Source organism: Schistocerca cancellata, chromosome 4, assembly GCF_023864275.1.
Source record: "Schistocerca cancellata isolate TAMUIC-IGC-003103 chromosome 4, iqSchCanc2.1, whole genome shotgun sequence".
NCBI lineage: Eukaryota > Metazoa > Arthropoda > Insecta > Orthoptera > Acrididae > Schistocerca > Schistocerca cancellata.
In genome coordinates this window covers 911,263,283-911,278,823 of record NC_064629.1, presented here as the reverse complement: position 1 = coordinate 911,278,823, position 15,541 = coordinate 911,263,283, and the positions used below count along the sequence as shown (strand labels likewise).

General features: G+C 44.1%; 1 non-coding gene across 1 annotated transcript; it reads right to left on the bottom strand.

The window, feature by feature from the left end:
* Window positions 1-6,407: 6,407 nt before the first annotated feature.
* LOC126185392 (5S ribosomal RNA) lies at window positions 6,408-6,526 on the bottom strand. Its single transcript, XR_007537149.1, has one exon. It is a non-coding gene; the product is annotated as a 5S ribosomal RNA (ribosomal RNA).
* Between the last annotated feature and the right edge of the window lie 9,015 nt (window positions 6,527-15,541).

Here is a 15,541-nt window from a genome sequence, read left to right as displayed (position 1 = left end):
CGGCCACTCCGGCCGGCCTGTTCGACCATCCAGGTGGCTTGCTGATGACTCCATTCTAGACGTTTCCTTCTGTGAAGGCACGTCAGATATAGAGAGATACAGCATGATTTAAAGGCTACTCTCCCGCAGCCTTCTATGCACTATTCATCTAGATACAACACGTCCATTGGATGGTGCAATTTCACATGCCAGTTGCCATGCAGTACTAAGGCGGTAACGTCATGCCCTTACAGCCAAATAACGGTCCTCTCTTCTGAAGCCACACATGATCACCCCTGCCCTGATCTTCAGGATACAATTTCAGTCTCTAAACTGTTGCCACATTCGAGAAACAACAGAACGATTCACATTAAGCCATCAGGCCAAATCAGTTTGCGACTGTTCTTCGTCCTTTCTTTCTATGGCTGTCCACCGCAGAGAGTATGGTAGCCATCTGTGTAAACAGCAATTGTGCATGTGGGGCTACCCAGAAAACACTACCTCGTTTCATTGATGCCCTGACATCATGGTTGGAATGGTTATCCCTTGACCGGAATTTCATCTTCCGTGCAGAACGCGACTGTACGGACACTTGGTTGACAGTCTGAGAGATTGTGGGCCACTCTCGCTTTTGATACGGTGTCATGCTGCTTAATATTCGTTGGGAAGTTGATCTTTATTACTTGGTTGCTATATCTGATACTTTCTGACTTCATTCATATGATGAAATGGTTGGCAGTAGATAACGCTCTCACCTGTGTGTTCTAGTGAAGGCATAGCAGTAGGTTTTACCTGCGTTTGAAGGAAGAGAGTGCGGAGTTAATTGACAGCAGTAAAAGCGTACGCCGGCTAAGAGCTGAGGGGAGCTTTTTTCTGTGGAACCTGGGTGAAAACGTTTGCTGACGGACAAGTCCCTTGGCCTCACTCTGCAGACATATTGGGTGGCGCCGGTCGGTCGGCGGCCGTTTCCAGGTGGGCTCACTAGCGCCGAGGAGTCGCTGCAGCTATGAGCGGCGCATTGTAAGATCAGATGGCCAGCAATAAAACAGAGTATGGGCCCTTGTTAGGAAAAAAGCAGATGAGACGGCTGAGAGTTTCTGCGAATTCTGTGGGACAAAGCAGTGGCGCCCAGGTGTCCAGAATATTGAAAGCATTTGTAAGATATAAATGTTTGTGTGGCGTTTCTTTAGCCATCTTTTGTTGTATGATGTTAAGAATGAATAAATCAATTGTTATTTAGATCACAACTTCTCCCGGTATTCTGATTTACATTATCTTTGCCATTTTATTAAAGTCTTTGTTGTAGTTGTTAGAACCGGAAGCTTGGAAATATGATTATATCGTGGATTAGACACAGGACGGGGAAACAGCGGTTTCTTGGTTTAATTTTGGAGGCCAGTGTAGATAGGGAGTGATATTTGGTCGAAAACTGATATTTTGGCTGTGTGCAAGCACGTTCATTTTTGCAAAGAACGAAAGAGCAACGAATTACGTTTAGTAATGCTATTTATTCTGACCTGTTTGTGTGAATAATCAGCATTATTAAAACTTGTTGGTTTGTGCTTTCCTCTTTGAAAGAATCAACATGTATAATAAGATTATTCGACGGGATTTGGAAAAACTTTCAAAGACTATTTTCCTGCTCTCTTTAATAATATCAAACGGATTGGCAATCTCTTTGAAGAGACAGTAATATTGGGATCTAGATGAAGTGTTAATTTAAACGAGCAGCTCCTGGATATTTTCACCGATACGTCTCTGGGTATAATTAAAGACTTCATTTCCCAATGCCATCGACAAAAGTGATAATAACGTCATTACCTGTTCCGTCCGCATGTTTGTACAGAAAGACACCTTCATCTACACTCAAATAAAAAATAAATTCAGAATCAAACTTCTCGTCGAAAGTAATTTCAGAGTCTTTAATTCTGTGGTGTGCCGTGTATAGCAGACGGGTTATTCTCACAGAATTGTAAGAACGGGTCGAGGAAGTTAGTTCTGTAATTCTGGTTATCAGAAAACTGTAAAATATTGTAATATTGCATACTAGAGCTACCTACTGCGTAGAATTCATCAAAGGCCCTTTTGTTGCTACAAGATTAAATGTTAACCACAGGAAAGCATCAGGGCTGTTAAAAACTTGCTTGGAAATCTGTTACGTGCATAGTACAATAAATACTATTTTTTAATAAGTCGTTCGATCAGACATACCAGATTAATATGCAAGGATATCACAGCTCGAAGACGTTTAGGGACTATTACTCTTAGGTATGTGCAAAAAATCTACACAGCATCTCACTTGTACGATATAGGCACTAAATTATCTGTTGGGTACAAATATATTTGTTAAAATCAAAAGATAAACTAATTGTGGCCACAAAGAGGAGACAAGGAAGATATACGAAGCTTATTGTAAGCTTTCTTGATTCAGGTGAATAAAGACATCTTTCTTTTCTCATAACGCTATAACCCCACCTGGATGAAGTGTCGCTTCAGGTGAAGCTCCTACGGAACTAGTAATGACACAAACAAATGCACTGACCTTGTTTCCATTTTTTCATTTAAAACGACTCGAGGGCATACTTTTAGCAGTGCTTTTCCTTGCATATGATTGAAAATATCCAGACACACAATTTCACCTTTAAATACGCTGTCATATCATGATTTGGGTGTTTAAAATATATAACAAAAGTTTAAAGTTTATTTATTCATAAATGTTTCATTTTACGTATACGGTAGTGATCGTCTCGTTACACTGAACAACAAATTTGATGTGGAAGTATGCAAATTGCATGATTTTGAGTTACACTTGAGTATAAAACGATACAAAATCATAATCTTCATAAATATTAGCTCTAGTTTTTTTAAAGTAATCTACATTTTTATATAAATAGATCACTAACTAAATATGCTTTCATGTTCCAAGATTCAGCATAACAAATTTTAAGTGAATAATTACTTGAATTATTATAAATTTCAGTGCCATTTTGGAAGTACCTAAGTAAAATATTATGAAAAAATGAAGGTAATATTAGGTGAATGAAAATACTTTGTAAGTCTACTTTGTACCAGAACTATGTAAAGCACAAAAGAACGTATATAAATTAGCTGCTCAGAAATGTATATAAAGGCTTACAAATGTTAATTGTCCATATATACGGTACATACAATTACTTATTTTGTTCAGAGATAAATTCAGGAGATGACCGTATCCGCTTGGCTTAACGTTTATACACATACTCGGGAACATCCCTTATGAGAGGGAAATAGTCGGACTGCACTTTCCAGGATACCTCTTCTCAAATGTGGCAATATCTTGATGAAATCGCTGCACCACAATCTTTGGGGAAGAAGTTAAGATGACTACGTAAGAAATGCATTTTCAATGACATGTTGTAACCAAGTTTTTCATAAGATGTAAACATGTTATCTACAATCTCCTTGTAATTAATTGCTCGTTTGTTCCGCAAGAACTGTAAACAGGCTGTCTTAAAACATTCCGATGCATGCTTCTCCTCACCTTGTATGGTCCCATCACAAGAATGGTCTCCAAAAAGATCTCGAGTCTGTGGGCCTACAAAGATGCCCTCTATTAGTTTGGCATCACGTAAGTACGGGAATTTTTGCCTTAAGTACTTAAACGCGTCACCATCTTTGTTCATTCCCTTAACAAAGTTTTTCATGAGACCCAACTTGATGTGAAAGGGCGGGAGCGGAATCCTTTTAGGGTCAGTATCTACATCTAGATATATACTCCACTACCCACCAAGCGGTGTGTGGCGGAGGGCACTATTCGCGCCAAAGTCATATTCCCCTATTCCCCCCAACCCCTCTGTTCCACTCGCAGATCGCGAGAGGGAAAAACGACTATCTGAACTCCTCAGTATGAGCTCTAATATCCCTTATCTTTAAATGGTGATCTGAAAGTTTGTGGTAATAATATATGCTCTACATCCTCGGCGAAGATCGGATTTTGGAGTTTAGTGCGCCGTCTATCTGCAAGTGTGTCACACTTCAAAGTTTCAATGAGATCTGTAACGCTCTCACGATGGCTAAATGTACTAGTTACGAATCTTGCCACTCTTCTTTGGACCTTCTCAATCTCTTGAATCAGACCCAACTGATAAAGGACCCAAACAGAAGAATAATACTCTAAGACTGGACTTAATAAAGTATTGTAAGCAATTTCCTTTGTTGAAGGACTGCATCGCTTCAGGATTCTACCAATAAACCGCAATCTAGAGTTCGCCTTACCCGTTACTTGTGTGATCTGATCGTTCGATTTGACATAATTTCCAATAGTCACACCCAAGTACTTGACGGACGTTACCGCTTCCAAAGACTGCGCACTTATTTTGTACACGTACGTTAGGGGGATTTTCGCTTTGTTATACGCAGTAGGTTACACTTACTAATATTGAGAGATAACTGCCAGTCATTACACCACGCATTTCTTTCCTGCCAATCTTCATTGATTTGTTCACCACTTTCGTGTGATACTACTTTCCTGAAAACTACCGCATCATCGGCAAACAATCTAACGCCGCTGTCAATACCATCAACCAGATCGTTTTAGGAGATCGTAAAAAGCAGCGGACCTATAACGCTGCCCTGGGGCCTGATGTTAGGCTAGTTTCTGTTGAAGTCTCTCCATTCAGGACGTCATACTGCTCTCAGACTGTTAGAAAACTTTCTATCCAACCGCATACGTCATCGGATAGACCGTAAGTGCGCACTTTTTGGAGCAAGCGAAAGTACGGAACTGAATCGAACGCCTTTCGAAACTCGAGGAACATGACATCAAACTGGGAGCCGGTATCTAGGGCCTGTTGTATATCATGCACAAAGAAGGCCAGCTGTGTCTCGCATGACCGTTGTTTCCTAAAACCGTGCTGGTTTCTGCACATGAGCTTCTCAGAGTCTAGAAAGGTCAGTATGTCTGAACACAAAATCTGTTCAATGAATCTACAACAAATCGATGTCAGTGAAACTGGCCGGTAATTAAGTGAATCCGATTTTCTGCCCTTTTTATAGACTGCTATGACCTGGGCCTTCTTCAGGCCCCGTGAAACATTACGCTGTTCCAATGGCCTCTGATAGATGATGTATAAGAATGGGGCCATATTTGTAGCACAGTCAACATAAACTTTTACGGAGATACCGTCTGGGCTAGATACCTTCCTGGCGCCCAAGGATCTTAACTGTTTCACTATCCCAGATACATTAAACTCTATGTCAGCCATCTTTGCGTTTGTTCGATAATTGAAAGGGGGAATGGTGCTGCAGTCCTCTACCGTAAACGAGTTTTTAAAAGCTAGTGTTAGCACTTCAGCCTTCTGTTTATCAACATCCGTTACATTACCCGTGATGTCAGCAAGTGAAGGTATTGAATTATTTGTAGCGTTCATAGATATTACGTAGGACCAAAATTTTTTGGGGTTATTTTTACAATCTGCAGATAAAATAATCCTTTGAAATTCGTTAAAAGAATCTCTCATTGATCTTTTGACAGCTGCTTTCATTTCGCATAATTTCTGTTTGTCAGCGGGGCAGTGACTACGTTTAAAACGACTGTGCAAAATTTTCTGCTTTCTCAGCAACTTCCTAATGTGTTTGTTGAACCAAGGTGGATCCTTTCCCTCCCTTGTATATTTACTAGGCACATATTTCTGTAGCACGTGGTGGACAATACCTTTAAATTATGACCGAAGATGCTAAATATCTTCGTGGCCCGCGGTGAATGCTTGGAGCTGACTACGAATATATTCATAAGTGACACTTTTATTTGCTTTCCCAAACAAGAAAACTCTACACTCCTTCTTTGTGTGTGTGTGTGTGTGTGTGTGTGTGTGTGTGTGTGTGTGTGTGTGTGTGTTCGTGTGTGTAACTTCCACTGACACAGAAACCACAACGACATTGTGGTCGCGAATACCTTCTAGATTAACTTCCTCAAAAAGATAAGGTCTGTTGGTCGCCAAGATATCTAATATGTTCCCCTTTCGAGTTGCTTTTCTAACCAATTCCTGAAGGTTGTATATTGCGAGCGCTCCTAGAATAACTTCACACGACTCTTTGCTTCTACCCCACGTGATAATTTTCCCAGTCAATGAACGCCAGATTACTGTCTCCACTTCTCCACTTACAAGTAATGGATAATCTGGATATTTATTTCCTATATACTTAAGACTTTCCCTGAAACGTTCTTCGAAGTTGGTTGCGGATGGGTCAAATGGCTCTGAGCACTATGGGACTCAACTGCTGAGGTCATTAGTCCCCTAGAACTTAGAACTACTTAAACCTAACTAACTTAAGGACATCACAAACATCCATGCCCGAGGCAGGATTCGAACCTGCGACCGTAGCGGTCTTGCGGTTCCAGGCTGCAGAGCCTTTAACCGCACGGCCACTTCGGCCGGCTAATGAAAGGGAGCCAACAGCACGCGGTGTTCCCAGGCGGTCACCCATCCAAGTACTAACTGCGCCGGATGTTGCTTAACTTCGGTGATCGGACGAGAACCGGTGTATTTAACATGGTATGGCCGTTGGCGTTGCGGATGCTAGTGGTCTATAAAAACATCCCAATACAATGGTCACTCCTTGTCTGGTTGACAGCTTTATCCAGAGTATTTCACAGTCCGACCCAGTATCGATATCAACTACGTTTAAACAGCTTTTAACTGCAATGAACACGCCTCCCCCCATAACATCAGTCCCACTAGAGTTTCACTCTTAGTGTTATTTATACCTGGTTCAAGAGGTTTTCTCGTGGGCCATTCATGTTTACTGTAATGAGATGCACGAGCTTGGCTATCCCATTCGCGGATAACGCAGCAGTATTCAGTATTCCCTAACTGGATACCTAATATCACTGCAACCACTTTCAAGTCAGCACAAATCTGCCATTGAGAGTCATTGTACTTGATGGTTTCTAGTAAAATTTTAATTTTTTGATATGACTTTCATACGCACGCTGTTCGCAACTGGAATAGAAGGAAGCTCGTGGCCAATATGAAAAATCACTGCTTTTAAGCTCAACTTTGACGAATCAGTAGTCACCACTCATCAGGGTTGTAATTAATTCTGAGAGCCTTCATTATACCATTTACGTCAACACATGCCACAAGACTATCTTGCATGTTAAAAAAGGGATTGAATTAGTGCTCTCTTCTGCGGTGGAATGAAACATTTACATTGCAACGCATTTCTTCTCGGCCAGTTTCGGTTGAGAAAATACGAAATTTGTTGTTGGACATCGTGTAATACTACCGCTCCAGCCTCTGTAGTTCATTAAGTTCTGAGAGGTGGCAGCGCTGAACATAGCATTCGACATCTGTAACAGAGGTGCGTTCCAAACAAAGAGCTGTCATTGAGTTTCTTTCGTTGGAAAACCAGCGCATTGCAGATATTCACAGGCGCTTGCAGAATGTCTACGGAGACCGGGCATTGAACGAAAGGACGGTGAGTCGTTGGACGAGACATTGTCATTATCACAAGAAGGTTGCGCAGACCCGTCCGATCGGCCGCGTGGCAGCCGGCTGCAGTCAGCTGTGGCTCCTGTCATGGTGGAACATGCGGACACACTAATTGGAGGTGGTCACGGATCACAAGCACAATCGCGTCGCAACTGGACGCCTCTGGTGGTAGTGCCGACACACTCGGACGAGTGCTCAAAGACGTGTGCCGCTGGGTTCCTCGCCGCCTCACAGAACGCCATAAAGTGCAACGAAGGACTATCTGCTTTGCGTCGCTAGGAGTATAGTGAAAATTTTTGTCGGATGTCGTCACAGGACATGAAACGTGGCTTCATCACTAGAGATGGGCAAAACTGTTCTTTTCAGAGCTTGGATCAGAACTGTTCACTCCCTGAAATGAATTAGCTCTTTTTCATGACTCACCACTCATTTACAATAGAAAATAAATGGAAGGCACATTGCCCTTTAAACTTGGTTTATTCCAGTACTATACCTGTATTTAGATCTTATTTGATCCTATTTTGAAGTAACACAGATAATGAGTAAGAATTTTGTATTGTTTATTGAAATTTCCACGATATGACAAAGTTTTTTATTATTGATTTATTTTGCACTATCGTGGTTTTTTGGGTGATTGGAAAATGTTGTAACTTGAGATTTACATTAACAATATATTTGGCTATAATGTATTAAAATTTCATTAACCTCATACAAATACATCGCAAGCCATATATTTTTAAAGTGAACGTTTCCTTCCGAAGACGCCTAAAATCGCAAAATCCGTACCAGAATAAGAAAAAAATATATAAATTTGACTGTAAAACGAAAGTGCTGCATATAGCCTTACGCAGAATAAAACAAGGAAAATATTGGTGTATCACATTTTGCGATACGTTTATCGGTTCGCTCGTAATTAAAGCGTAAATTCGAGTGTCCATAATAAAAATCCTATAGTAAGAGGAGTCATCAGGAACCTAATCTAATCAGTTTAAACTAATAAAAATAAAATAAAAACAATTGATGTATACATAACATAATAATGTAATATACATAGCGGTATTACTGTGAAGAACAATATCCAGTAGGGACGAACTCCGATGCAGAGGCGCTGAGTCGAGCAGGTCGAGCCGCGAGCTGTATTACTGCGTGAGCTGAGACCGCAGAGACCAGAGTGACACCTGAGTCGCTTTGCTCAATGCTCTGGCTAGAGTCGAGACGGTGGGGCGAGCGTTGAGCGGGCGAGTTCCGAGGGTGGGGGGAGCGGTAAACTCACCCGCTCCGAGACAAATCGTCCGTTCCCTTGCGAGCAGGTTGTTGCAAGTAGTTCCTATGTTATCCGCTAGGTGGCTCTCTGTCCTGTTGCTTGCATCAACTGCCCAGAGGGCAGGACGTGCGATTGAAACGATCGCCGACAGAGTGCGATGCGAAGTTAAGCTGCGCCAGACACTGCATGCGGCAGACGACGCACAGAGACGGCACGGCATATGTGAAACACAAAATCCAATGGGGCACTGCACAATGCAGGTAGCCAAGGTAGAAGCAGGGCAGAGGCCGGCGCTGGCTGTGTTGTGTGGCATGCACTGTGCTCTGACCAGCAGAGGCGCTGCTGATATGCTCCGTGTCTCTCTCTCTCTCTCTCTCTCTCTCTCTCTCTCTCTCGCTATGCCGTGGGAAACGTTTGGAGCTACCGTTCTTTTTTTCTGAATCACTGATTGTTCACTCCTTTGAATGATTCAACTCTATGAATTAGTTCAAGAGCGGATCTCCCATCTCTATTCATCACTTAAAACCGGAAACAAAACAGCAATCCATGGAGTGGCACCACCCCACCTCTCCTCCGAAGGAACAGTTGAATGCCGCACCCTCAGCCGTTAACGTCATGGTGACAGTCCTCTGGGACTCTGACTCTCTGATTGGGTTATTCTGTTTGATGTCCTCCCTCATGGTGCAACGATACACTAGGAAGTGTACTGGGCTACTCTTAGGAAGTAGAGGAAACGACTTCAGCTTGTTCGTCACCACTTCTTCTTCTCCATTACAATGCACGGCACCACACAAGTCTGCACGCCCGAGAGCTGTTCACAAAACTTCATTGGACTGTTCATCCTCATCCACCCTACAGCCCGTATCTCGCATCTACCGGATTCCAATGAAGGAATCACTCCGCGGGAAGCAGCACGTGGTTGATGGGAAGGTTCAGCGAGACGTTGGCTCCAATGTCGACCAGCAGAGTACTACCATGCGGGCACAGAGGCCTTCCCAGTAAGGTGGCGTAAGGCCATCGAGTTGCAAGGAGATTATGTTGAATAATAGGATTTTGTAACTAAAAGAGTCGGAAACAATATAGTGTTGGCCTCCTAAGTTAAACCAAGAGGCTTTCACATTAAAAAAAAGTGTTTCAATACTGATTGAACGCCGCTCGTAAATATCAGTAACTTGGTCATGTTAGTTTCAATTTTCTACCGTATATTTATAGCACTCTTCCCTACATCACACGAGAACTCTGAAATACGCAGGACCCGATATTTCCAATGAAACTCTCGCAACACTGAATGCACTGTTTCTTGTACTTGTCTGTCCACATGCGCACGCACCACCGTCCATGTCTTGCAGCGCTTAGGGAAACCTGACCCTCTGGCATTAGTCAGTTATTTCTGTGACACTGTGATAAATTGTTGATGGGTGAAGAAGCAGGTCTCTTGCAGTAGCAATAGGGTATTGTGCTCCTCGTTTTAGCGGTGTCTGTGCAAGCTCTTGAAAATTTTTTCCTAGAACTGTGTGTTTAGGTCGCAGATATCTTGCACACATCCTTACACAGTTTTCCAGGACAAAGAATTTTGCTGGCATCGGACGGTTGCCTCGCAACATGAAACTAGTACTACCATTACGGAAAGGTAACAAAATACAACAGGCACTCTAGTTAACAAAAGCTACGGATTTATTTTGCATATCTGCTACATTTATAAAGTATCCCCATATTATGCTTTCTCCCGACTACTTCATTCGAGCGTACGTTACGTACTCCAGTTCCAGGAAAACTTCTTAGACTTTATGAGGACCAGTGCTGCTCGAAATGTATTTCTCACGTAACAGTTATAATGTACAATAACCCAAAAGCGTTGTCAAGGAAACCAAAACAAAATGGCTCGAATGGCTGTGAGCACTATGGGACTCAACTTCTGAGGTGATCAGTCCCCTAGAACTTTTTTTAAAAAAAATCTTTATTCAGTTCATTACATTATTCATATAACCCACTACCTAACTACATTAGTGGGTCCTAATGATGATACAATAAAATACAGCTTTCTATTCTACACTACAGGTACTTCTATTATTATTATTATTATTATTACTCTAATCTTACCGCTATGAGGTTCTAAGCTACTTAATCTAAGGAACTACAGGCTACCTGCAGCGTTACAGGTGTGCCAGTGCTACTATAAACCTACTAGGTATTGGCCCGGCCCACTGAGCTAATCCCAGTGGGCGTGCCCCTGGCACTGGGCTGGCCCTTAACTTTGTATCGCTGCAGTCTATTCTAAGGTGTTATCCTATCTTCTACATCTAATCTAACTACATTTGTCATAATTGGTGTGCGTTCCATTCCGGTGTTTATGTACCCCCCTCCCTCCTAGTCCAGGGTAAGGCGGATTCCAGCCGTGAGGCGGCTGGCCAAGTCCCTACCCGGCGGTACAGGAAGGGTGCACGAAGTCTAAGTCGGTGAAAGTATTTGCCTTTTACTGATGATTGTCCCTTAAAAAGTTCTTAAGTACTTTTTTTGATATTTCATCAGTGAGTTTATTTAGGGTGTTAAAAGCGTTTTCGTGCCTTAATATGTGGTACGCGTCATTGTTCGGTAGCTGTTGTCGTAGATCAGGGGCTACATCGTCGAAGAGGTGGCACTCATTCACCACATGTTCTGGGGTACCTTGCGCAGCACCACAGTCACACGCTGGTGTAGCCTGCTTCCCAAACCGACATAGATATGTCGGGTATGGTCCATGTCCAGTAAGAAAGTGCAGCATTCCTCTCGTGGGCGTGAAAAATGTGAATTTTAACCTTTCCTCTATATCCGGTAGCAGCTCATAGGTTCTGCGTCCCGTATCCTCATTGTTCCATTGTTCCTGCAAGAGTTCAATCCCTCTCATTTTGATGGCGTACTTGTCCCCAGCGTAAACCCCAAGTATTTCCCTGATTTTGTCCCCGTTCTCCTTCTTCGCCCAGTACCAGGCGGCTTGCTCCCGAATTTTTATGTCCAATGGACAGATCCCCATTAGCACTAACAGCGCTCCCCCAGGTGTTGTCCTGTAGGCCCATGCTGAACGTAGAAGCATGTTCCGCTGCACTCTTCTTACGGCCATGGCAGGCATGACCCTAGTGAGTCTGTGTGCCCAGACTCCTGATCCGTACCCTACTATGGAGGTCAAGATACTATTATGGTATAATTGGATTAGGTTGGGTTTAAGGTGAAACCGCTTATGACCAATTCCAATGAGATTATTTAATAAAACCAATGATTTTTGGGATACGGTATCAATGTGTGATGCAAAGCTCCACCTCTCATCTATGATTACACCCAGGTATCGGGCCTCACGGCGCCGAAGAACTGGCATGCCGTTAATTCTTACAGTAGGGTTTCTAACCAGTTGGCCTTTAAGAAGTAAGTATGTTGATTTTTTGGGCGCAATCGTCATTTTGCTTTTGTGGCACCACGATGTAAGTACAGTTACGGCTCTCTCCACTTTCGGCTCTAAATCCTCACGGCTTCGGCCACCGACCAGCAAGAGGAGGTCGTTCGTGTATGCTATGACCTCTAGCACATCGTCACAGTTCTTTAGGTCTTCAAGTAGTGGCTCCATGTTGATGTCCCAAAAGACAGGTCCCAGGACGGAGCCCTGAGGACATCCTTTGGTCACAGTCTTCCTGACTATGCCGCTAGGGGCCGATAGCCAGACCTCCCTGTCTGCACAATAGCTCCTCAGACAGCCGTTTAGTAGCCCTGGGCAATTCTTCTCCCGCAAGCTGGAAAAGAGTGAGGGCCACCACAGGTTGTCGAAGGCGCCACTAATGTCCACCATGATGCCGACGACATACTTGTGCGGGGTGGAGCCACAGACCTCGGCAGCCAGGGCGATTGCGCCAGACGCAGAACGCCCAGACAGCAAACCGAATTGTCTGTCGCTCATCCCGCACAGCATGCGGTGTGCTGTCAGTCTGTTTGCCAGTAGCCTCTCAAAAAGTTTGCCCAGTATGTCTAACTAGCAGATGGGTCTGTAGGACTTAATTCCTATGGGATCTCTGTCTGGACCCTTTTTGATAATGATTACATTTGCTTTCTTCCATATTGCTGGGAATTTCCCGAGTTTTAGGCACTCGTTGTATAACTTAGTGAGAGGAGCTACAAGCTGGGGGGCAAGAAATTGCACCACTTCCGCAGTAATGCCGTCCGGGCCAGGAGCTTTCCCTTTTTAAGGGCCTTGATCTGGGTAGCAACTTCCTCCTCAGAGAAGGGGTAAGTTCTAATGTTGTTGTTGTAGTCCCTTCGGTCTTCTCTTCTTATTCTTTTCTGTTTTTCTGTCTCGTTTTCCTCCACATCGTCAGGTAACAGGACCCGAAGGAGGGCCTCAGCAGTCTCCTGCCACGTGCCCGTCATCCGGTCCCCGTCCCTGATGGTGGATAGCTCCATGGGTGATCTTATTTTTTTCCCGTACCAGTTTGTATGGGACTCCCCAAGGGTCTGTAGCCAATTGGCTTTTCACATAGTTTTCCCAGCTTCTAAGTCTGACTGCCCTGAGCTCCTTTTGAAATTGATCCTTACTTTCTCTATAGATCTGCAACCATCTTTGTTTTTCTCCCCAGACGACACTCCGCTGGTAGTACCTCCTCGCCCTCCTTACAGCCTGGCGCATCTGTCCTAATTCAGCCGACCATGGTGTGGGGGCAGCCGCAACGTCTCTCCTCTTGGTTGGTACAGCGGCTCGCACCGCCCTGGTGATCGCTTGTACTAGTTCTTCGGCGCACTCTTCCACGTTTTCGTTACCGTCCAGCAATGTCGGGATGTTGCACTCTTCCACGAGACGGTCCCAGTTGGTCTTGTTGTAGTTGAGCTGCAGCTCCCACCTCATGTCCCAGTGGCACTCCCTTTCCCCAATAGTTAATGTATTTAGGTTATGGTCACTGGTGGTTGCTTTGCCCTACACTTTCCAGTTGTTAATTTTTGTGGTAAGGTTTGGTGTTACTAACGTAACATCTATATTTGTGCCTTCCACCCCGCCGACAGTATAGGTTGGGGGGGGGGGGGGGGTTCCCTTGTTGGTTTGCAACCACCAGTTGCAATGCCATTATTGCCTCTTCGGCCTTTAGCCCAAGATCGTCGTGAGTGCCACTGAACCATAGGGGGGACTTTGGATTTATATCTGCCGTCACTATCATCCTGCGTCCCCGCAGTGCCGGGGCAACCTGTGTGAGTATCTCCAAGAACTCGTCTATTTCTCTTCCATATTGGAAGTATATGTTGGAGATGTAGATCACTCCTGTAGGTGTTTGCAGTTCCACGACATTGCAGTGTTCGCCAGAAAACTGCGCGAGGACCGTGGCCCTGAACGATCTATTGATAATTACTACTGCAGCTTTTAGTTCTGCTCCAGAGTGTATTATTTGCCAATTGGCAGCCATGAATGGGATCCGCCCCGCTTGGGAGTACGGTTCCTGTAAACAGAGTACACCTAGACTCTTCTCTTCCACCACCCTCCGAAGTTCCTGCAAGACTAGTTTACTATTGTGTGTGTTTATCTGACCCACGTTTAGTTGGTTCACGTGGGAAGTAAGTATGAATATGTGATTCTGGCCAGTTTTTGGACCAGTCGTGAGCTATTCTACCATTGGTTATTACTGATTGATGATATAATTCCTCTATGTCGAATTTATCATTTCTTCTTTCGAAGACCTTTTTGACTAGAACTCGCAGGGCTCCGAAGTCGGTGGGGAGATTCATTGTCTTGAGCTGGATTCTGTCCACAGCCTCCATTACTGGAAAGGTGACATCTCTGCCATATTCATGGCCGACACGTACCACATGTCTTAATGCAGTAGTGAGGATTGCTGGCTCCTCCAATCTGGATAGTTGCAGTGCATGCTCCAGGTTGGGGTATATTCGTTGGGGGTCAATTCCCATTCCTCCCTGGGTTGGTGAGTCAGGGGATGGCTTTGTGCTGCTCACTTCGTTATACTGGACGTATTCGGTGATTACTGATTCTTTGCTGTGTGGTCATGAACTCCCAAGTACAGGATGCCTGCGTGGCCGAGAAGGTCCTTGGTTCGACCCAGGTCCGCAGCAGGGAGGAGAGGGAGCGTCTTCTACACATGGATCAGTTTGTATGCATACGTCTTTCATTGTTATAACCATAGATCGTGGTTGCGTAATTTTTTGAATAAATTGTTTGAATTTGTTTGCCCTCAGAGCGTCCCTCAACCTCTTGCTTAGGGATTTCCTTTTTGGCTTCCTGAGTTCAGGTATGGCCTCAGCCATAGTCGATTCGAGAAATTAGTCTTTGTTCCAGCATCGTATACGTTGGGCAGTTCCTTCCAGTGTTGTTGCAGGGTTTCCTTCCCCTTTTTATGCATGGGATGCAGGTTACATTCTTATTAGAGTTTTTCCTTGTGTGGTCTTCTGCCCCACACCTGGAGCAGGCCGGCTTCCTTTCACAGTGTTTGTGGACATGGTCCAGATCGGCACAATTGTGGCATCGGGGGACTACTAGGGGGGTAGTCTCTGACACTGATTGCGTGGAATCCTATATATACCTTCCCCATAGCGGTAAGTTTGCGCCACATCTTGCCGGAGACCTCGGCGACGTGATGGACAACATCCCGTTCCCGAGGTCCCGTTTTAAAACGCAGCTTGAATTCGTTTTTGAAAGTTTCCCATTCAGTGTCATCAAAGTTTTGATTATACAAGGTTTCGTATATATCACTTTCAGTTAGGGCTACAGGTACATCGTACAAAATCACCAGAGGATTTCTCTTTTTAGGTGGTTCGCATTTAATAGCCTTCTTTAGTTTGGAATTGTTTAATATTTTATCTCCGTCTT